At 37.7% G+C, this 25,520-nt stretch overlaps 1 protein-coding gene across 1 annotated transcript in view; it reads right to left on the bottom strand.

Annotated features, from left to right (window-relative positions):
• Positions 1-25,520, bottom strand: part of PLCL2 (phospholipase C like 2) — a 1,801,981-nt gene that overhangs the window by 1,655,840 nt on the left and 120,621 nt on the right. The gene's annotated exons all lie outside the window — the stretch shown is intronic.

Below are 25,520 nucleotides of genomic sequence, written 5' to 3'. Positions count from 1 at the left end.
GTCATGCTGCTCAATGCTAGAAGTCTAACTCTCAAGATGCACTCGCTTGAAGCTCTCCTCAAAATGGAGAATGTCGACATCTGTGCTGTAACGGAGACCTGGTTTAAGGAGGCAGAATGCACCCCTGCACCCCCAGGCTACAACTCATTCCATACCTTTCGGCCCCACAATACAGCCAGAAGCTCCAAAGGCGGTGGTCTCTCCATATTCTTAAAGAATATGCACACTGCTAGACTGATAGCCCAGCATAATGTATCCGAGATACTTCAGGTACAACTAACACTGGGTAAGATGGCAATACAAGTCATAGCCTGCTACAGAACCCCAAACATCTCCCTAGACTCTCACTCCAAGTTCCTAAGCAACCCGGAATCTATCAAGGTTCAACCCAATACTCTCATACTGGATGACTTCAACTACCCTTCCATCAACTGGGAAAACTATTCTAGTACCAATGTGCAGGCCCAACGCTTTCTGGAATTTATCAATTCCACTGCCCTGGACCAGCTCATTCTGACCCCTACTAGAGGAAGCAACATCCTCGACCTGGTTATCACCAACACGGGGACCGTTGCGCCACATCTATAGTCAATTCCTCCCTGGTTAAATCCGACCACAAACTGATCACCATGGAAATCTCCATCTCTCCTACAACCCCCGCTAAGGTGACCACCCTGAAAAACTTCTCTAAAGCCGACTTTGGGCTAGAGGTGGCTAACTTCTCAGCACCCATGTCAATGGAAAATAGCTGCATGACTGCCATATCATAGACCAATGCACTGTACGAGCACGTACACAAATGAATGGACCTTGCCATACCAAATAGAACTAAGACGTTCTCCTCCAAAAAAAGGAAGTCAATCTGGTGGTCCCCAGCCATCAATAAACTTTACAACAGAAGGAAGAAACTGTTGCAGAAAAAAAAATTAGTCACAAGACTGGAAAACCTCCCTTATCAGTCTCAACAAAAAGCTGAGATCCCTTATAAAATCCTCTTAAACCAGCTATGAAGACAGAATTGTGGCCAACACCAAAAACAGCCACAAAGCCTTCTATAGCTATATCAAAAACCTCCAAGGTAATGCCCAGATTTGCTCGGAGTTATTGAACAATGGCACCTCCTATACTGAGCCAACAGATATACCCAACATACTGGCCGGCAGATTTTGTGCCAACTTTACCCCCCCCCCCCACAAGGGCCCTATCACAATACCAGAAGAAAGCCTGGTACCCACCATTTCTGCAGCACAGGTAAAAGCTGCATTGTCCAAAGCCAAGAATACAGCATCCAATGGGCCTGATAATATCCCTGGCTTGCATAATACATGAGCTACAAAACAAACTGGCACCACATCTGTGTGCCCTGTTCAATCACAGCCTTACCTCACATATTGTCCCTAACGAATGGTGCACTGCTACAGTCATCTTGCTCCATAAAGGAGGAGCAACTACAGACCCTGGGAACTATCGTCCCATTAGCCTAACGAGTCTGGTATGCAAAGCTATGGAGCGAGTCATCATGGACCTGCTTAACAAAGATACAGGCAATCTCCAAACTCTTGACACCACACAGTCAAGGGAAGATCCTGCCTGCTGAACCTGGTTGACTTCTTTGAGGCAGTCACCAAGGCTGTGGATGAGGGTAAGGCAGTACATACAGCCTACCTCGGCCTGGCCAAGTTCTTTGATACCATTCCCCACTCAGGTATCATTGATAAACTCACCAAACTAGGCATCAATCCTTACATCACTAGGTGGGCTGCAAATTGGCTCACAGACAGGACACACAGAGTGAAAGTTGTGGATTACAAGTCAGACTGTCGACCAGTCATGAGTGGAATCCCAGAGGGTTCAGTCCTGGGTGCTCTCCTGTTTGGCATCTACTTCTCAGAAGTCCAGGCCAACACAGAAGGACTCTGGCTGACCAAGTTCGCTGACGACTGCAAGCTAGGAGTCATTATCAACTCCCCAAGTGATGCAGACATCCTACAAAAGGGCTTCTCTGAGACTAATGACTGGTGTCAGAACCATGGCCTAAAGCTTAATGCGTAAAAATGCATCATCATCCCCTTTGGAAAAAACTCAGTTCCCATGAATTACCATGTTGATGGGAGCCCATTGAACACTGAAGGGGCCATAAGAGATTTGGGCAACGAGGTTGACAGCCACCTCAACTTCGACCACCACACTGCCACTGTGGTCAGAAAGTCCTTCTATGTGGCACATCTTATAACCAAAGGTTTCACATCCAGAAAGAAAGAGGTCATCATCCCTCTCTACTCATCCCTGATTAGACCAGTCATCGAATATAAGGCCCTGTTTGGCTTGTACCTGACCAGACACGTACAACAGCTGGAGAGGCCACAAAAGTACTTCACAAAAAGGATCCTAGGCCTTAAACACATGTCCTACAAGGACAGACACAAGAAACTTCAGCTGTTCTCAGTCTCTTATCGTATACTTAGAGGTGATCTCTGCTTGACTTACAAAGCCAAGTCTGACCCAGCCCTATCTGAAATGCTACACCTCAAGAAATCTCAATCCCCCTGCACCACACACTCCAGAGATCACAACCTCATTACCACAATTAACAGAACATGCTGGAGGGACAGGTTCATCTCCCTAAGACTGCCCATACTCTGGAATAAGCTTCCCATTCACGTCAAGCAGAGCACCTTGCTGGCCCTCTTTAAGAGAAATCTTGATGAATGGATGGGTAACAAAGTTCATCCCAGGAATCACTCCGGTTGCCCTACTGGATAGGGGCACTGTGAACCAACATCGGGTGGCACAGTGTCTGGGCAATTTTTTTAGGCTAGGCTTGTAAAGGCTCCAGTGCCATTAGCCTAGCACACACCAATGAACCTATAACTGTAAACTGCAATTAATATAATGCATAAAAATGTGGTGATTCAAGCAATCCTCATTGGCATGCTTAAAATGTGATTAAAAGACTGCAGTGCAATAAAGAAGTGGTCATTTACAAAGTATGAGATAAGGAAGGATTGTTAAGCACAGCCATGAACAATAAGGGAAAGAGAAGGCAGGATCCAAACACAGAGAGAAAATGGATGAAATACAAAAGTGCAAAGGTTAGAAGGGTAAGGAAAAGAAAAATGACAACAGCAAACAGGAACAAAAACTGGAAGAGAGAATGGAAAACCTTAGTGGAAGGGAGGGAAATCCAAACGAACTAATAAAAAATGGTGGATGACAAGAACAACCTGGGGACAAATAAAGGGAAGTATGAGGACTTAATGCACAGGAAGGAAATAAAACAAACTACACAACACAAAGAAAACCAGGTGAGAAAGATAAGAGGGAAGAAAAAACACAACAAGGCTTCCATCAAATTAGGAAAGTGGGCAGTGACCAGGACAATGCTAGACAGTACCCAAAATGGGGAAGAGGGGGTCAAGGAAATCCAAAGGAATTTGGGGGATTAATGCTTATAATGTGAAATTTAGACAGTAGAATTTGCACCTAGTAAAAATGGAAAGAAGAGTAAACAGGTGAACTAGAGACAGAGATGACACAGGATGAAGAAGCAGATAAGAAAAGTTAGAGAAAAGGTTAAAGAAAGTGGTGGAAAATATAAAAGGAAAACAAACCATCGGAGAAAAATGGCAGAACAGAAATCAGACAACAATAAGGGGGTGGTTCACACAAGAGGCATGCATAAGAAGGAATAAAAAAAGGACAAGGGATTAAAGCAAGAGCTGATGGAAATATTGATAGAGGCTCAAAATTATTTACTTTTATTTTATTTTGAATTTGTTAATTGGACTAAAGCACTGATCCCATTGGACCTATTTTAGTCTTCACCTGGGGAAACACATTATATACAGAGTAAGTGACAAAATGCAATATATGCATATATTATATAAAAGGTGATTACATAGTTGGCTTGAGAATATAAAGGCAATAGATAAATGACATTATCATATACAGATTGATTGAAAAACACAACATATCACCTAGCAGTGCAAACCTTGGCTCTAGATGATTGCCAGTTTTGGGGTAACACCCCTAAGCCACGTGCAAAAAACAAGAAAAAGGGGTTGTGGATGGATGAATGGCTATGCACGCAATACATGCAGAGTGGAAAACAGTGTTGGTTTGCTGAAAGAATCATAATCAAAAATAGAGCAATCCAGAGGAAAAGAAATATGGGGAAAAGATGAAAATATTTAGTACAAAAGAGAACTATGGGAAAACAAAGAAGAAAAAGCAGAAGTTTTCAGGGCAAAGGATTTCAAATATGGAAAAAATAAATAAAGAAAAAGCAGAAGTTTTCAGGGCAAAGGATTTCAAATATGGAAAAAATAAAGAAAGAAAAAACAGAAAGGTACTGGGATATAGACTAAGAGAAAATAAAAAGAAATCAGGTGATAAGAAACCTGACAGGAAATGACAGAAAACCAGTTGAGGCAAGTGAAGAGATACAAGAATGACTAACAGAGTTGTACATAAACCTACACAGATTGCAAATGGAATACACACAGGAGTTTTATTATAACTGGAAGTGGGACAAAGTGGGGAGGCAGAAAGGAAAAGCCCAAACTGGGTAATAACTGGGAAGTGGGTGGGAATAGCAATGGCAAGCCTCCAAAGGTGAAAGATGGTGGAGTTAAGTTTGATTTCTGGCAGAGATCAGTAAGATAAGGGAAGACATCCAACTGAACTAGTATGGGTATTTAACACAATTAGAGAATTGTGAAAACTAGTGTGTACAATGGAGGAGGCAAAGTTAATATTTTTACCAAACAGGAAAGAGACACTTTGGAACTATGTGCATGCATATCACTCTATACTATAAACACAGAATCTAGGCTTGAACAGCACATGCCCCAAATAAGTGCAAAATGCCAATTGAGTTTAACTCAAGGAGCAGTTTCATTGGTTGGAAGTCTTGAGTGTCAGATTAAGGGAATGAGTACGGCTGGGGTAATACTGCTCAACATTAAAGAAAGCCGCTAACTCAGCTGAATTGTCACTCTTACTGGAAGGAATAGGATCAGAGAATAGTGTGACAAATCTACTCTAACAACTCTACCACTGTCCTACAGGTGGATGGAAGCCAACCCTACCACTGTCCTGCAGGTGGATAGAAACCAACTCTCTCACTGTCCTACAGGTAGATGGAAACCAACCCTCTCACCGTCCTTCAGGTGATTGGAAGCCAATCCTACCACTGTCCTACAGGTGGATGGAAGCCAACCCTCCCACTGTCCTTCAGGTGACTGGAAGCCAACCCTACCACTGTCCTACAGGTGGATGGAAGCCAACCCTACCACTGTCCTACAGGTGGATGGAAGCCAACCTTCCCGCTGTCCTACAAGTGGATGGAAGCCAACCCTCCTGCTGTCCTACAGGTGGATGGAAGCCAACCCTCCCACTGTCCTACAGGTGGATGGAAGCCAACCCTCCCACTGTCCTACAGGTGGATGGAAGCCAACCCTCTCACTGTCCTACAGGTGGATGGAAGCCAACCCTCCCACTGTCCTTCAGGTGACTGGAACCCAATTCTACCACTGTCCTACAGGTGGATGGCAGCCAACCCTAGCACTGTCCTACAGGTGGATCGAAGCCAACCCTCCCACTGTCCTACAGGTGGATGGAAGCCAATCCTACCACTGTCCTACAGGTGGATGGCAGCCAACCCTACCACTGTCCTACAGGTGGATGGAAGCCAACCCTACCACTGTCCTACAGGTAGATGGAAGCCAACCCTATCACTGTCCTACAGGTGGATGGAAGCCAACCCTCTCACTGTCCTACAGGTAGAAGGAAACCAACCCTCTCACTGTCCTACAGGTAGATGGAAACCAACCCTCCCACTGTCCTACAGGTAGATGGAAACCAACCCTCCCACTGTCCTTCAGGTGACTGGAAGCCAATCCTACCATTGTCCTACAGGTGGATGGAAACCAACCCTACCACTGTCCTACAGGTGGATGGAAGCCAACCCTACCACTGTACTACAGGTTGATGGAAGCCAACCCACATAGTGTCCTACAGGTGGATGGAAGCCAACCCTCATAGTGTCCTACAGGTGGATGGAAGCCAACCCTCATAGTGTCCTACAGGTGGATGGAAGCCAACCCTCCCACTGTCCTACAGGTAGATGGAAACCAACCCTCCCACTGTCCTACAGGTAGATGGAAACCAACCCTCCCACTGTCCTAAAGGTAGATGGAAACCAACCCTCCCACTGTCCTACAGGTGATTGGAAGCCAACCCTACCACTGTCCTACAGGTGGATGGAAGCCAACCCTGCTACTGTCCTACAGGTGGATGGAGACCAACCCTACCTCTGTCCTACAGGTGGATGGAGACCAACCCTACCACTGTCCTACAGGTGGATGGAAACCTACCCTACCACTGTCCTTCAGGTGGATGGAAGCCAACCCTCCCCATTGTCCTACAGGTGGATGGAAACCAACCCTCCCACTGTCCTACAGGTGGATGGAAGCCTACCCTCCCACTGTCCTACAGGTGGATGGAAGCCAACATTAGCACTTTCAAACAGCAATATATCTGTTTTTTCTCTTTATTATGCTAATTACTTAATTCATCTAAGCTCCAGAAATCTTTGTCAAATGAAAAATTTACAGGTCCCTGCTCAGTCAAATTATTCATTCATTCGTTTTTTTTTTTTTGTTTTCAATTTTACAGTTTCAAGCAGATGTTTCTCTCGGACAGAGTCAAGGTACTTGCTGATCTCATGGCACAAGTGAATCCCAGCTCCCTACTGAAATGACAGAACTCAAAATGCTGAGTGGCGAAAAGCCAAACAAAAATAAATAAATAAAGGACCAAAAACTCAGGAGAATGATGAATCTCAAACATCACTCTTCTCCTTAAAACTTCTTTTTGCATGGGGGGGGGGGGGGGGGGGGCAATTTGGACCTTTATTCTCCAAGTTTCGGGACTCACTCTGATGGGTTCTGACATTTGACATGGGTATTATGCAGTCCTTTAGAATGATATCCTCCACACAAAAATTGACAAAAAGCAGCAGTGTGTCTTATCAATATGCAATGGCAGCCTTATATAGGATACACATACATGCAGGTCATCATTAAAAATCTGCTGATGTCATTCTTTCTTTAAGGGGGTTCACCCACAAAGATATGCATTGTGACAGCATTCGCAGCTCATGATACATATCAATTTCTGTCCTTCAGTAATGTAGGGTTTACCCATGATTTACTTGTGACTGTAAAGTCTGAATTGATACATTTTCACCAGAACAGAGTAGATTCTACTTTACCTATGATCAGACAGTGATTAATAGTATAATGCAGTAAGTTACTTTAGAAAAGTTTTCTGCACTCCCCAACTTTTTTCTGCTTTCACCGACTCTTTTCAGCTTTAACGTCTTGTCTAATATATTGTGCACAAGTACATTCTTTAGTATGATGACATACACATGGCATCATTACTGTGCAGTCTGCTCCAATGTGAGTATAGCATGTTTTAAAACTCCACAGTGCTTATGTTTTTAAAATGGCATTATGTTGTTATTTTTAAGCACCAGCAGCTGATAATTACAACTTATGTAGAATGCTTGCAGTTCTATAATGAGAGCAACTTCTTTTTCTTTAAATATATCAAACTTGCAACTGAACTATCAATGTGGCAAGTTTAACCTGAACAACAGACCTAAATGAATAAAGTACAATAGAATTCCACTGTAACCAATGGTCTACCAGCAAAAACAGCACAACAAACCACGTAAGAAGGAATGACCAGCACGGCTAAAAAAGTGTCTAAATAATTTATTAAATAAAAAGTAAGAACTTTTGTGCATAGGCACTTCTTCAGACTGCACAAACAACTATCAAACCAACTTTAAATATCATTATGGAACCTAAAAGCAACCAATAAACATGTAGTAAAAACAGCTGACAACAAATCTGATTAACTACCTTAGCAACAAATCAATGTTTAATCTTGCATTCCTTTAAATAAGGTCCAAGGGACGTATTTTCATTTAAACCATAGTTCCTATCTGCTTGTAGTTTAAAAATCCATTTTACTAAAAACAAAGATGAGACTCGCCACAGCAGAAGTATGAAAATAAATCCTTTAATAGCTGCAGTAAAAGTAAGCGCTTTCATGTCCAACTGATGCTTCTTCAGACTTTAATAACTACACAAAAGCACATCCATTTAAATAGTACTGCCTATAAATTTGACTCAATCACATTAAATCCATTTCCTAATTAACTAAACTAATTAGAACATTTAAAGACATATACACTTAGGAGCTAACAAATGAAATAAAATAAAAATTCCTGTGTGTTCATATGCATATGTCTGAGAGATAATATATACTCTAATATAGATATATATATATATATATATATATATATATATATATATATATATATATATAAAGATAACTAAACAAAAAAGTCTTAGTGAAACACTAGAACCAATATAAAAAATCATGAATAAAACATTTACACTTTAAAATCAATGTAAATAGGGGCGTGCTGCTAGGAAAGGCTTCAGAGTCACCTTTTCATTTAATCCATGCCCCCTGTGACTATGGAGTTTTAATATCCACCTATTTTCACTTTCCTCAGTATGGTTCCTAATGTCACCTAGTCTATCTGTTTTATTTATTAACTCTAAGACATTACATTTAAACTTATGTAATGTTCCTACATCTAAGACATGTCTGGCTAGTGCATTGCGGTAATCCTCCCTATTGATCGCATATGCATGCTCTCTAACACGTTCACGAAGGCTTCTATTAGTTTTGCCTATATAAAAAGACTGACATGTCTGACAGACTGCAAGATAAACTAAGTCCCTAGATTTGCAGTCAGCATAGAAATTAAATCTATATTCATATCCTGTGTCAGGGTGTATAAAATGATTATTGCAAGACATACAGAGGCACTGATTGCATCCTCTGCATGGAATAGTGCCTTGTCTGAGGGATAAGATAGGCACTTTTTTGTTGTCTTCATAGCACAATAGCCTCTTTAATGACTTGGTATTCCTATATGAAAAACTAGGTTGTTGGCCTACTAACTCTGCAATCCTATCATCAGTAGTTAGGATATCCCAATTCTTACTAATAATGTTTGTAACCTTCAAATTTTTGTTAGAATAGGGAATGACCAACATATTCCTCTTCATTCGTTGACCACTGTTGTTAGTACTACCTATGCTCCCTCTTTTCCTATGCAGAAAGGGTTTCCCTTCACCTTGTCTCATAGCAGTATTAACTTGATATACACTTGCTACTTCTTTCTTGGTGTATCCCCTCGATGAAAAATTCCCATCAACGAATGAAGAGGAATATGATGGTAATTCCCTATTCTAACAGAAATTTGGAGGTTACAAACATTATTAGTAAGAACTGGGATATCCTAACTACTGATGATAGGATAGCAGAGTTAGTAGGCCAACAACCTAGTTTTTCATATAGGAATACCAAGTCATTAAAGAGGCTATTGTGCTATGAAGACAACAAAAAAGTGCCTATCTTATCCCTCAGACAAGGCACTATTCCATGCAGAGGATGCAATCAATGCCTCTATATGTCTTGCAATAATCATTTTATACACCCTGACACAGGATATGAATATAGATTTAATTTCTATGCTGACTGTAAATCTAACGACTTAGTTTATCTTGCAGTCTGTCAGACATGTCAGTATTTTTATACAGGTAAGACCAATAGAAGTCTTTGTGAACGTGTTAGAGAGCATGCACATGCAAACAACAGGGAGGATGACCGCAATGCACTAACAAGACATGTCTTAGATGTAGGAACGTTACATAAGTTTAAATTCAATGTCTTAGAGTTAATAAATAAAACAGACAGATTAGGTGACATTAGGAACCATACTGAGGAAAATGAAAATAGGTGGATATTAAAACTCCAGAGTCACAGGGGGCATGGATTAAATGAAAAGGTGACTCTGAAGCCTTTCCTAGCAGCACGCCCCTATTTACATTGATTTTAAAGTGTAAATGTTTTATTTATGACTTTTATATTAATGTTTTATTCATGATTTTTTATATTGGTTCTTGTGTTTCACTAACACTTTTTTGTTTAGTTATCTTTATATATATATATATATATATATATATATATATATATATATATATATAAATATATATTAGTGTATATATTATCTCTCAGACGTATGCATATGAACACACAGGAATTTTTATTTTATTTCATTTGTTGGTTCCTAAGTGCATATGTCTTTAAATGTTCTAATAAGTTTAGTTAATTAGGAAATGGATTTAATGTGATTAAGTCAAATTTATAGGCAGTACTGTTTAAATGGATGTGCTTTTGTGTAGTTATTAAAGTCTGAAGAAGCGTCATTTGGATGTGAAAGCACTTACTTTTACTGCAGTTATTAAAGGATTTATTTTCATACTTCTGCTGTGGCATGTCTCATCTGTGTTTTTAGAAATTTGATTTTGTTCTGAAGAGGCTCCCTATCCAGGACTGCTTGTTGGTTTTATAAAAATCCATTTTAATTCATTAACTCCAGTTTTATTAAACAGATCTCTTCCTCTAATACTTCTAGCAGTTAACTGGATAACTTTAAACAGAAAACTATACCCAGCATGTAAACTAATGTACTTATTCAAAGCATTCGTACTGACATTTCTCCTGATGTCTCCAATATGCTCCAAAATCCTCTCATTCAAGCTATGAGTGGTTATACCGACATAAAAACTGGGACAACATATGCAAGTTACTAAATACACCAGTTTCACACTTTTACAATCAGCATAAAATGTAAATTCATACTTAATATTAGTAGTCGGATGAATGAAATACGGAACATCAGAAATAAAAGGACAGGCTTTACAATTACGACAAGGGTGCACATCAACTCTCACTGAAGCGACATGAGGCTCTGACATAGAATTGCCTTTAAAATAAATTTTGTGTTTCAAATTCTTTGCGTTTCTAAAAAAAAAAACTGGGGTCCTTCTCCAACAAGCTTACTTATATTACCGTCGGCCAACAAAATCAGCCAATCTCTTTTAATGATGTTGCATACATAATTTGCATCACTAGAATAGGTAAAGCCAAATCTGAAACAACCAGACTTATGTCACTTCATGTTTCCATCATGTGATTCATCAAAAAAATAAGATCTCCCTTGCATTTGACGTAGACCCTTTACCTGTTCCAAAGTATCAGTAATTTCTTTCAGACCATAGCCCCTCATATAAAATTCTTCACTAAGGGAAATAAAATGTTCATCTAGCCTATCATCACTAGTATGCAATCTCGAAGATCTTAAAAAAATTGTCTTTTTAACACATTACAAAAAGTATGATTCAGATGCGTACTGGTCCTATGCAACTTACTATTTGTCCAAGAAGGCATCCTGAACAATTCTGTTTGTAAGTTCCCTTTAAAATCCTTCGAAATACGAATATCCAAGAACTAAATAGAGCTGCTAGAAATACAGGCAGTAAAGGCTAACAAATCTGTAGTAGGCTCAATGTTTAGGACAATTTTTAAGATCTTCGAGATTGAACAATATCTGTTATCCACACAACAAAGAAAAAGAAAAAGGCCAGTGAATTCTACCTCTTCCGTTCACCAAGCGTTGTTTAATGCCACAATAAAATTCTCTTAGCGCCTCGGCCACAAACAGCCTTTACAGAGTAAAAATGTTGGCTTCTAAAAACCTCACATTTTATACATTAACTTAATTACATTTCCTTCAATTAACTAATTACATCCAAATTACTAAAATTCAGTTCATATTATTTTTTAAAGTTAAAACACCATTAAATGAAACTTTGCCAATTGCATTCCTTATTCAAACCATTTGGTTGTAAAGTATTGTATTTAATAATAAAAACAGATTCTTTTCTCCTTAATATGTGCTTCAACATTTCTACATTTCCATACTGCTGTGACGCTTGTTCCAAAACTGTTACTTTCAAGCTTTTTACATCCCCCATGTGTACCCTGTTAAAATGTTCTGCTATAGGACTAATAACCTTATTTTTCTTAACATCTCTAATATGTTCCTTTATCCTTTCGCCAAGACTTCTCTTGGTTTCCCCCATGTAATATTTCTTACATGGACAACTTATGGCATAAATTATCCCTTTACTTGTACAGGTATAAATCCCTAGAGTATCAGATTTCTTTCCTTCTATTTTATCTACTTTAGTTGTAATATGCTGACAAATGGAACACTTTCCACATGGGAAAGTTTCAATTTTTGTCAGACTTTTTAGGATTTTTTTCCTTTGGTTTAGAATATTTACTATGAACTAAAAAATCTTTCAGGTTCCGTCCCCTCTGATATGAAATTCTCAATTCACTTTGAGACAGTGAAGGAACCTCTTAACCAATTCATTAAATTTACCCGAAAAAAGGGTGTATTTTGAGACAAAAAAACAAAGAATTATTGGTTATTGCTTTACTATTATTATCATACATAATTTCCTTCCTGTCCAATTTTGGAGTCTTAGCTCCTCTATTATCATAAATTTTAGAATAACTATTTAACACTTCATTTGGACTGTAACCCCTATTTACAAACAAGGCTGCAACTTTTCTAGCTTAGTTACGTGCTTCCTTCCCATCACTGCACATTCTTTTTATTCTTAACATCTCTCCATAAGGAATAGAAGATAATGTATGACTAGGATGACAGCTACTGGCATGTAACATCCAGTTAATTTGATCAAATTTCCTGTGTATTCTAGTATATATTTTTGTTCTCATCTTACCTTTCAATGTTATATCTAGAAAGTTCACTTCTAGACCTATTTGAATTCCATCAAATTTAATCTCATATTTGTTGGCATTGAGATATTGTATAAATGCCGATACTTGATTATTTCCCCCTTGACAAATGAAAACCAAATCATCTATAAATCGGAAGTATTTTATTACATATTTCCTAAAGAATATACTTCTATATATGTGTACATTTTCAACCAGGCCCGTGAACAAGTTGGCATAAACTGGGGCAAAAGCCGCCCCCATTGCTGTTCCCTTATTTTTTCTATATAAACTGCCATCAAATTCAAAAATATTATTCATTAAGCAGAAATGTAACAATTCTTTAATGTAGTGTGTTCTTGGGTTATCCCCTAAAAAAATGCTGTATTGCCTCTAAGCCACAGCTATGTTGTATATTAGTATACAAACTTACATCAGCTGTTATAAAGTACATATCCTCTGTCCATATTATTCCCTCTATTTTTTTCAGAAAATCAAAAGAATATTTTATGTGCGAGGGCAATTTTAATACTTCCTTTAATAAAAATTAATGTAAAAAGCAACTAAGGTTACGAGTAAAATAACCTGTTGCTGATACTATTGGACGTCCAGGAGGTTGTGTTAAGCTTTGTGATTTTTGGGGACACAAAAAACTTTGCTACTGTTTTCTCCTTAATTGTGAATTTATTTGTTACATCATTGGCTGTGAAATAATGCAATCTTACCCCCTTCTTTAATAGTATTTGTAATTCGTGTTGTGCTTGAATTAAAATAGTTTCATCCACTTTACTATAAATTATTTAATCACTTAAATGTTGCATGCACATTTTAAAATAATCATTCGAATTCATTACCACCCCTTATCTGATGGTTTGAATACTATGTTATCATTCATACTCATTTGTTTAAGTTTCATCCACTCCTTTTTAGTTAAATTATATTCTTTTCTCATGCCTTCAAAATCATTCATTTCTTTTTCTAGTATTAAATTAAAGGCATTAAAAAAACGCTGTATATAAGCATTTTTGAATGGAGGCATGAAAGTACTTTTTGTTATGATTTTAGTTGTGTCAAACAGACTGTACGCATTACTTTCAGTTTCAGAATCGCAGGAGTAAAAATTATCACTGTTACTGGAATCAGTTTCCATTACTAACTCATTACCATTTTTGCCCCCATTGTTATAAAAATAATCTTTAAGGTACATTTTACGTACTAAACTGAAAATTTCTCCTTTCATTTTGTACAGTATTGGCAGAAATGTCGGTATAAATTTTAAACCTTTATGTAAGACCGACAGTTCTGTTTCATCAAAAGCATAGTCGGACAAATTAACAACATATTTCATAGTATTAACATTCTCTACCTGATTAATTAGTCCATTTGCCTCGTTTATATCGGCCCTGTCCCGGGTCTCTATAATTGTCCTGTCCCTGCCAACCTCGTTTCCTGGTTCCATAATGTTGACCATTGGAGCCTCGAAATGTTCTCCGAAAAGACTCAGCATTGTCCGGTCTTGGTAAATCTGGAAATTCTTGATCTACCACTTCTTCTTCTTCTAATGAAGACGTCCCGCTCTCTCCAGATAAAAAACTAATGTTTTAATGCTGCCCGGATGTGTTGTTCTCCTTTTGAAAACTAACGCTCCGTCATTTCTGTTGCTGATTGGATGAGAGCACAAAGGCTTTCTTCCATTCGTAATCTCTGATGTCTCTCTGGAGTTTGCTTTTTTTCCGATTAATTAAGTCCTTCTCATAGGAAAACAATCAGACATTGATGTTAGTTAAAAAAGATTCCAATGCAGAATTAGATGTTATGTTGGTGATTTCTTCACATAATCTTTTTGCCTCTGCTAATAATTTATTTCTCCTGAAATTGTCTCTTTCTATAAGAATTGACACCCATTCGGAGCTACAGCGGTGCGCTGCAGCTATCCACCTCTCCTGGAATTTAACCTCCTGTTCTTCCGATAATTCAAACGGGGAGGAAGGGCTTTTCACTGCCCGAAGACCTCGTGGTGTGATCTCTAACTCCTGATATCTTTGGAGACTATTGATATTATAAAAAATAGATGTCTCTTTAAAGATCAGTTTTTCCAGTTGAGAACAAAGTTCTTGTGCTGCCGGTAATGAAGAAACTTCTGTCCTCTTGCCCACCATGGCAAAAGGATTAGTGGTTACACGTTGCCGGGAATCTTCCCATTTTTTTAAAACATTAATAACTGCTCTGCTTTGTAATTCAAGTGTAGTACTTTGCTGATTTAACAAAGCTCCTTCATTCTCCCCCATTGTCTGCATACTATTATGACCATTAGTCTGTCCATTTCTGTGGATAAATTCCATACCCGTCTTGAAATATACGGGGAAAAGAGCACAAAGATTCACTGGTCATGAGTATATTATAAAACCACTGAGGACAGTTCCAAAATCCACACAACAAAGAAAAAGAAAAAGACCAGTGAATTCTAGCTCTTCCGTTCACCAAACATTGCTAAATGCCACAATAAAATTCTCTTAGCACTCTGTTATCCAGCTTAAGTATTTTAAAATAAAAATTTTTCAGAAGGAAGCTAATGTCTCCTTTTTTAATTTATGTGTACATTTGTATTTCTGAAAAGTACATGCTTTAGGGATGCTGGATAACTTCACATAGAAATAGAATTCTTGATGGCTTACACAGCCGCTTTATCATAATATCGTACAGTTGTTTTGGTGCTACCATAACTGAATATTAGAACTACATTCCAAATGTCATCAGTGCCTATTTTTCAGTAGTGCCCCTACAACATGTGAGGCCCAGAGTCTTAATAACTGTAGGCCTCTCTTTGGTATGGTGCATCAGCTCAACATAAATTATCATGAGGGTGGAAAAGCAAGTTGTCATTTTTCACAAGCCACTATACAGTACACAGTGCAAGGCTCTTTCTCAACTAAGACCAGAAATCACAGACTATAAATGTTCTAAGTGATCTGTAAATACTCAAGCCAGACCTGCTGTACACTGCCCACCAAACATGCTGAACAGATGCTACAGTCAGCTGTAATGTAGTCACTAGTCCAGCCTGGTACCTGCCATAAGCATTCTTCTCACCTCACCACTATGACCCTATGGACACTGTTCGTACTGTTACCTAAGCTGCTATAGAAATCCCTGATGGCATGCCATGGTGGAATGTAACTGCACATCCGGAATGGGAGCACAGAATAGTTTTACTTAGGAACCATATTCTTGCCATGACTGACCCCTACATGCAGTGAGCTTAATCAGGCCTTTAATCATATTCCAGTGCATATAAGTCAAAGGCACCCCCAAAGAAGGAGCTCCACCACAGGACAGTGCAGCACTAAGAATTCCTACTCAGCTCCCCCTCCCCTTGGATGACAGAGCTGGTAAGTACCCAATAACCCAACCCCTCTCCCCGGCAGCCTGCCACTGCTAGGATGGTTAGTCAAACCACAGTCACCATTGCTGCAGTTGGGGAACAAACGCCCCCCCCCCCCATGCCAGCAGCCACGTTTATCTGCAATGAAGAACTCTAGCTGAACATCACAGTCCTGTAATACAGCTCTGAGAATTAAATACTACATCATTCACTCTGTAAACACCTTCACTGCACCTCAAAGGGAAGAGTTATAATTCTACATGTTCCGTGCTGATGATACTTTTGCAAAATAACTGGTACCTATAGACTTGCATATGTTGTTTAATGCCATCATCACATGATGGATTCTTAAATGTACCCATGACTGAAATAAATGCTGTGCTTCTTAATGTACACAACCAAAATAGTAAAGTAAGAAAGGCAGACAAAAGCCAAATAAGGAAAGCAAAACTAAGGCAGCAAAAACAGCACACAACTCATTATTGCCATTTTCAAAAGTTTTGCTGGTATGTAGAAAAATAGTGTAATGACTTAAAAACAGCTAAAAATGCACAAACTCAAAGACTATTAACTCGACAGGGGTAAATGTAACCTTTTTCACTATGTGTTTCAATAAATGCCCAATACTGAATAATGGCTGCAAGTTAACAGTACAGACACAGACAGCCCTTAAGAAGCTGCATTCAACCTCTGACATTAATGCACTATTAAACACAGACCCACTAAAGGACTTAATTAGTGGTTGGTATGCCTTTCTGTGTTTCACCCCAGTGGCTTGATCAAAGACTTCTGTCTAGGAAGCAACGTGATAGATAGCTCTGTCATTCCAGAACAATGCAGTGTGCAATTTTAACAAAAATTCTCTTGCAGTGCTCTATCAAGTAAGACATCAGGAAGCTGCAATTAGCAGCTTCCCAGAATTCATTTCCTCCTCTAAATGCTGGTCCCACAGCTACAAATTAGTGCAAACACTCTCCAGTTACGGAGAGATTATAAAGTAAGAAATAGTTTAAGAAACTTAGCACTAAATATGCTCACACAGTACAATCCTATAAAAACCAGGAGAAGTACTTAAGTAAACTTTGTAGTGCCTCAAGATATTCAAGAGCTTTTCTCCATTAGGATACAATACATGACTATATGCAAGTCTATCCTGCATTACTTGGATGCAGGAAGAAATGCTCTGTAATGCACACAACAATAACACAGAAGTGTTTTCCTAGGCAAGCAGTTACATTGCTGTAATCCATACATTTATCCTCATCAAAACCAGTGTGTTACAATGGAGACACTCCCCTGCATGAAACATACAAATCCCATGTTTTTTAGAAGTCTTAGAATGTGACAATGGCAGTCTCCTATAAACTTTTAGACATAACGCTGACCTAAAAACAATTATAAAAATAAAAGGTGATGTAATCAGTTCTTTTATATCCCTTACTTTGCTTCAGAGCTCACCGCATTTGGGTTCACATGTTCATATGTGTTTACTAGGCATGCAGTCCAGGAGACCATTAAGGAGCCCAACCCAAATTCTTAATTGCCTCAAAGCATTGTCTAGTTAAGTGTCTTGGTCAAGGTCACACAACAGGCAAATGAATGAAGAAAGATTCAAACCTCGTACCCTTGGCACAGGAAGCAGCTCATTAACAAGTCAGAAGTTTAGTCCTCTGCAGTAACTTCCAGACTCTGTACTAATTACTGGACTCAAGTTTCATCATTATGGATTCTCTACCTGTTTTTTTATTTTTCTTCAGAACTACATCCATGCTGTAATGGTTTCTGCCACTGTTCTTGAACTGCTCAGTAAGTGGGTTCACCTTTTCTTTGAAAATGCTACACACAAGCTGCTCCGGTGTCACAGAGGGATAAAGCCACAACTATGGCCCAGCTGACCTGGGTTCAATTAGCGATATTACAAATTTACAATGCTGCCATTTACCTAAAACTACTTGGTTTCTTACTATGCCTAAAGTGCTCCTAAACATGAAAGACAAAAAAAGAGGAAAGAAAAACAGAAGCAATGTGAGTAATTACTATAACACTGGATTTGTTAGAATATGTTTTGCTGCAGGACTTGCTTAGGAGTGGCAACTACAGCAGGACAAATCACATGGCACAGGGAACTTTATCAGGCTACTGCAACCACAACCATGAGCTAACATAAATTTTCACTGATGGGAAGAACATGCTGAAACCTTCAAGTTCTAGTTTGTCATGGCCCACCGAAAGCAGTCCATTTGATGAATATAAGACAAAAAGTGGGAAGACCTTTGAGAAAGAAGAATAGAAAAGGAAAACCTAAGAAGACGAAAACAGGGATGTACTCTGCATCTGGAACATAATTGTCACATAGGTCCTGCATTATGGTAAGTGCTTACAACTTTTGTGTCCAAGTTAAACTGCTCTTGCAAGGCTTGTTTTTGACATAGCTCCATGCAAAACAAACTACCTAAGGGATGCAACCCCACCGCAGCATGAAGAATAGCCTAGACCTGGAAATAAATTTAAGCTCAAATTAGTCTGCTGAGTCAAAGTAATACTAATCCTCTAACATCAAAATGAGATTCCAAGAAGGATGAGAAAGGCTTTCACAGGTTCACAAAAGTGCCAGCGATATCTACATGAAAATGGGAATGGCTTAAAGGTGAGCTTTGATGGTAGAATAACTTGCATTCATAAGTAACCTATGACAAAAGTAATCACAGTCAGGAAAATGACAGATCTGCACTGGATGCCCAGACAAGAAAGTAACTACATTTGTCAAAATATGTATTTTGTGTGGAAGGATTCTCTGAAGCATGGAGAATGGAGATCACCCTCCTGAAAAGTGAATCACAGAAGACAATCGCAAGAGCTAAAGCAGTGTCAAGATACAGAGATGGTGAGTGGGAGAGTCTCCTAGGCAACAGGAAAACAGCAGCAGATTACTAGAGAGTGAACAACAAAAGGAGGAAACTTGGTTTATATTGACTAAAAACACTACCACAAAGATGACAAGAGTCAGCAGGAAGTTGCACAGAGTACCAAGGGCTACAACCATGACAGGCCAAAATGTCACACTTCACACCGACTTGGAAAGCACATAGGTCAAAGGAAGGTTAATTCCTTCTTTGAAAATCAAAAGAATCGTGTTCAGGCTGAGTGAATATTGTGTGAAGCAAAGAAATTCTCAAAAAAAAAACATTCCTGTAAGATTTTCAATATCCTCTGGAATGTAAATAGTGACCAAGTGACCATACAAACAGGTCAAATAACAAAAGTGGAGAAGCAGCTCTATGCACAACTGGTAGAATGAGTACTGCCCTACTTCCCAAGGTGCTTGACTATTGCCACATTTTCAGATTGCACAGAGCTAGAACTACCGTGGAACCACAAAATGGCAGCCCACAGTGACAGCAATAGTGCTGAAATGTCCTGGGGCACTACTATGCAACGTAGACTCTGGGGTAACTAGATTTCCTGTAGAGAATGGTCCCTGAAATGAAGCTTTTCATACTTGTATGATGCATCCAATGTGACCACTGCCTTAGCAGTGGGAACTTGTGATGCCATGATCTACTGTTGGTTGCTGAGGGTGGGGCATCGCAGCAGTTCTTTCTTACATTCCTTAAACAACTTGATCTAGACATCATGAGTTGTCTTGGTCAGAATGGGGCTATGAGTATCATGGTAGGCATGTCTGATCTCACCTTAACCAGTACCATGGGAATCACAGGAAAAGGAAGAAATGCATAAAGAAAGAGGCCTGTCACAACATTTGTAGTTGTCTTTTCTGATGAGAGGCAAAAACGTTGATACTGGGTTCCCATTGACAGGTGAGGTCCAGAATGATCTCCCTTCTTAGCATCCATTCACATGGGTCCAGAAGGTCCCTGCTCAAAGAATTTGCTAAGGTGTTGCTCCACCACAGAATATAGGAAGCTATATGTAGGAAGCTATAAGTGTCAGTTGCAATTCTTGTGCCAAGAGCCAAATTTTTATTGCTAGGTTGCACAGGGCATAGGAATGAGTTCTCCTTGCTTGTTTGTGTACTACATAACTGTTAGGTTGCTTTGAAAGGCTTTCATTGCTAAAAAACACTGCCAGCAATTCCTTCCAGTTTATGTGAAGTTTTCTTTGCTCTGGGGTCCAAATACCTTGCACCTTCACAGGTTCTAAGTGTGCTCCCTATGCTACCTCTGAACTGTTTGTGTGATGGTCTTATCTGTCTCTGGTAGAGAGAAGTTTGCCCCTGGATATAGCTTGATGGTCCCTTTCCACCAAAGAAGTTCCCTTTTCAAGCAGGATAAAAACGTTACCAGGGTTTCCAAGGGTTAAGAGTTTTGTTCCCAAGTGTTTTTCAGAAACCAGTGGAGTTTTGCCATGTGTAGTTTTGCAAGGAATATCATTGGGATGCAAGATGCCATGTAACCCAAGTCCCCTGGATGTTACCTTGCAGTGACTGTCTTCTTGAAAGTAAGCCGAGTAATCTGCTGATTCAGATTCTTTGGTTCCTCCATCTTGGAAATATTCCCTATCATCATCTATTCCAAAGAATATTGATTTGCCTCTTTGCTCTTCATATAGACCTAAATGTCTATTAAATATAGAGTATAAAATGTACATGTCTAGCTGGTAGAAAAGTTAAAACCACGTATTCCTAGATTAATTAATAAAAGATCAAACAAGTTTCATTCCTAAAAGACAAACTCAGGAAAACATCAAAAGAATTTTAACATTTATAGATTTAATCAACAAGTATAAAAAAATATTATCATTAAAAAGTTTAGACATAGAAAAGTTTTTTGATACAATTTCTAGGAATTTTCTATTCAAAACACTAAAACTTTTTCACTTTTCTCTAGAATTTAGATCCCTGATCAAAAACATTCACCAAGGTAATAAGGTCTACATTAGGATAGATTCATATCTTTCTGAATCTTTTGGGATTCACTTTATAATCTTGAAATACTGAAACATCGAATTTCAGTATATCAAGACTATAAAGTCGAATCTACAGAACACCGAAACCCCAAACCGCACAAGTTAAAAATCGCCAAGTTAAACACACCACACTACACATACACCACACTACAAAAAAAAAAAAAACACACACACACAAACTAACAAACCTACACTACAAATAAGGAGGGGAGGCAAGTCCCCCTGCACCTCCCCACATCCCCTACTTATATATTCTAACTCCGAGATCGCACCGCACAGAAAAACACAGCAAACTCACAACCAGACATTCTACAGTCCCTCGCACACACATCACATATATACAAACACCACCACATTCAACATTTAAACACTCATACTTTTACCTGCCCACCCTAACCCACATGTACAACTTCCAAACACACTCCCATACACTCACACACCTACCCAAAACCCATACAAAATAGTCACTTACCTTAAACTGCACTTAAATCCACACACTAAACTGGACACCATCCACGCAACACATTCCACATCACGTACCATTAAAGCATAACTGTGAATTCGCAGTTATGCACTTTCGCTCTTCTGCACATTCAACTTTATGATCTTGAAATACTGAAATTCGATATTTCAGTATTTTGAGATTATAAAGTGAATCCATCTTTTGATACAAATAGCGGCATTAAGCAAGGCTGAACTCTCCTATTTTGTTTGCTTTGGGTGTTGAAATTCTGGCTATAATTATTAGTTTGAATGACAATATAAAAGTTTTAATTCAGAAAATAACTACTTAGTAAAATATCTGCAAATAGCATATTTTAGAACAGTTACTAATGTAATTTTATTTATTTCAGAATTAAATAAAAATATTAAATTGTTTGAAAAATCTCTGGTCTTCATTTTAAATCACAGTAAAACCAAATGTTTGTTATTTAATAATAACCCCTTCACAATAAAACTTAGAAAGATTTCTTTTGGCAAGGCTTCTCATGAAATAGATTGTTTAGGAATTATATTAGGAAATCATGGGCATATACTAGGGATATAAATTTTAAGACATTGTTAGAAATAAATAATATAACTCATCAAATCTATTCATTTGAAGAAAGATTACAACTTGTCAAAGTGGTATTATTACCTAAAATGTTATATATTATTTATACTACTGCCCTTGCACCCCCTAACTTTCAATTAAGAAAAAAATTATTACTATTTTAAAATTGTTATGCTCATCCAAAAAACATAGAATAGCCTATAAACATCACATTAGCATCTGGAATATAGGTGGATAAAATTTCCAGATTTTGAAAGAAATGCCAAAGCATCTTCTCTAATGATTATAGTTTTATGGTATAATAAGAATTACCAATCAGATTGGAAGCATTTGCATCAATCTTTATTTGATCCCAAAATTAAATTATTGCATTGTTCAAATAATTCAGAGGAAAATTACTTATGGCTAGTCTCCTGTAATTATATCCAGTAGAATATTTACTCTTCAAATCCTTCTACTTATATCAATTTAATACTGAAACTGTTGAAAATGTATTTTTCAAACATAGAAATGAAAGAATAGTTTAAATTTGTTATTCTTCCTTTAAATTTCTAACAGGCTTAGATTAAATTTTAACAATCTAACAATTAGTAAGTGGGAAACAAAGCTTTTTGTTTTTTTTTTTTTGGTTCAGTTTTGTTTAATAATGGATCTTTTAAATCCAGTTCAGATATTCAGAATTGCTTGGATTCAAATAATTGGTTAGACTTACAATCTTTATGGTTCTTCGCATTAAAGATTGCATCAGAATTAAATCTCAATAAAATTCCACATCTAATAAATATTTTAACAATCTAACAATTAGTAAGTGGGAAACAAAGCTTTTTTTTTTTTTGGTTCAGTTTTGTTTTGGTAATGGATCTTTTAAATCCAGTTCAGATATTCAGAATTGTTCGGATTCAAATAATTGGTTAGACTTACAATCTTTATGGTTCTTTGCATTAAAGATTGCTTCAGAATTAAATCTCAATTCCACATCTAATAAATATTTTAGGTTTACTAGCTTTTAAAAATAAACCCCACTTCTCTATTCTATATGACTTATATACAATTTTATTACACTATAAAGAAATTTTAAATAGTAATAGCTGAAATTTTACTACAGGATAGATTTGATGATTTCCCATATAATGATAAAGTACTTATGCTAAACTCAGTTGCTGGAATTTTAATAGTCCAACTTGGAAAGCATTCCCCTAGACGTGTTTACACTGATCTTTTTTTCATACCCAAAGTAATTTCAAAAATGTATAAAACAGCATTTTAAATTGTTGGAGATGTAATGATATTTGTACTACAGACTGAAAACATATTAACTTTGATTGTCCAAACCTTCATGCTTTTAGCAAAAAACTGAATTCCTTTTGAAGGAAATATGAACAGACACATTTTCACTTTCATGGGATTTAATTATTTTTAATTTTCCAATTCTGACTTTTTTGAACCAAAATCAATACTACTCCTTATAGACCTTTCTAGCAAAATAGCTTGAAAGACCATCACTAGAAACTGGAAATCTCCTCTCTCGCCTACATTTGAAGAGTTTATCATTCTACTCAAAAGACTGTATCTACCAAAGAATATGAAGTTTAAAAATAAAGATCCTCTTCCACAATGATTTTCAATTCTTTTTTTTTTCAACAAGAAACATCTTTATTAAATTATCACTTACAACACAGGCAATCATATCTTTCCATAAATGAAAACTGTGTTGACATAATTATAGTTGCAAAGATTATACATCACTTATAATCTATCTAATCACTGTCAGTCAAACATTACAGAGCTCATTGAAATCCTGCCTTTTTTTAAACCTCATGCCTCCTCTGCATGTCCCACAATTCCTATTTTTTCTATGTAATTTGCTCCTACCCTTTTCTAAAGATCTAATTTCCAATTGTTTTATGTCTGTTACTACATTCACTACTTGTAATACAGTTGGTTTAGACACCGATTCCCATTTTCTGGTAATTGCTTTTTTGGCAGCCACCATAGTTAGGCAATTCTGATTCTATATCACAGCTCAAAAATCATTTCCTTAATTATATCAGTGTGCTCATTCAGTATTTCTAATAGAGTAGTCTTCAGGGAATTTTTAACATCTGCCAACTCATTTCACTCCCAGAAAATATGTTCCCAATTACCTTTTTATTCCCCATCATACCTCCAACATTTGCTACCTAAATGAGGAAGAATTCTTTGAAATCTACTTGGGGTATAAAAATACCTATGTAAACACTTTCAAGCAAAATTCCAAAATCTTCTAGACTTTACTACATAGTTGGGAGATGCCCATATATCCCTTCATTGTTTCTTTGTGAATTGCTTATCAAGTGTCTCTTTCCAATCCCTTTCTAATCTCCAATGATTGACTCTTAATAGTTGTCATGCACTGTTTTATATGCAACACTAATTATTCCTATTTTAACAGCAGCTTCCATTCTAGACTCTACTAAAAATGCTACCAGTGCTGGTCTTTTACATAGGATCCCCCAATTTATTTCGCTTTGCCTATACTCCGGTATCAATCCTTGATAAGAAAGGCAATCTCTTGCCTGCAGTCCAAATAAATTCTTGGCCTTTTCCCATTCTATCACATCTCTCTAATCATTTGCTCTCAATACCTTAGCTCTTTTGCCAATTTACTCCAATACATTCAAGACCCTCTTGCCTACTATCTGTAATCCCTAATTGCAGAACATCCCTATTGGCAGAAACTCCTTTCTCCATTCCCATGTTGGCTTAGTTCTTAGAATGCTTCCTGCTACTTTATGAATATAATATTCTGTATGGTTATTGTTATTCTCCTTAATGATCTGCATCCAAAATCACCATCTCTCCTTGTTTCTTAAGGTCCCCATTTCATCATCACCCATTTCCACCTTAAATCATAACTTTCTGCTTGTGCTACGTAGTGGAGCCTAAACTGTGTAGATATGAAATACCCCTTCAAATCAGGTAATCCCAAACCACCTTTTTGTAATGGAAGAATCAGCTCATCCTACTTGCCATCTTCCCCTCCCAGATAAAATCCTTCAGCTCTTTACTAATTGCTATCCACAACTTTTCCGTTGGCTGATAAAAATATGCCTGACCTGTGTATAAAACTAAAGGGACTCAAAAACATTTTAACTGCTTGCATTTTGCTATCCATATCAATAAAACAGAACTTCCAGTTTCTCAGTTTTTGTATTATCTTTTGTTTAGTCTCTCCTCATAGATCTTTAACTGCCACATCAGAATAATTTTTAAACCATATTCCTAACTACTTCATTGTATCATGTCCCAATAAATATAGATATTGCTGAACCAATTCATGTGTGGGTAAAAAAATTACAGCTACTGCCTTTGTCTTAGCTTCACTAATTTTGTATCCTGAAAAAAAAAAGACTCAAAACTATCTCAAAATGT

The sequence above is a fragment of the Protopterus annectens genome, chromosome 3.part1 (genome assembly GCF_019279795.1).
Source record: "Protopterus annectens isolate FY-2018-M chromosome 3.part1, PAN1.0, whole genome shotgun sequence".
Taxonomy (NCBI): domain Eukaryota; kingdom Metazoa; phylum Chordata; order Ceratodontiformes; family Protopteridae; genus Protopterus; species Protopterus annectens.
Note: the sequence above shows the minus strand (reverse complement) of the source record. Positions and strands in the feature narration are given on the sequence as shown.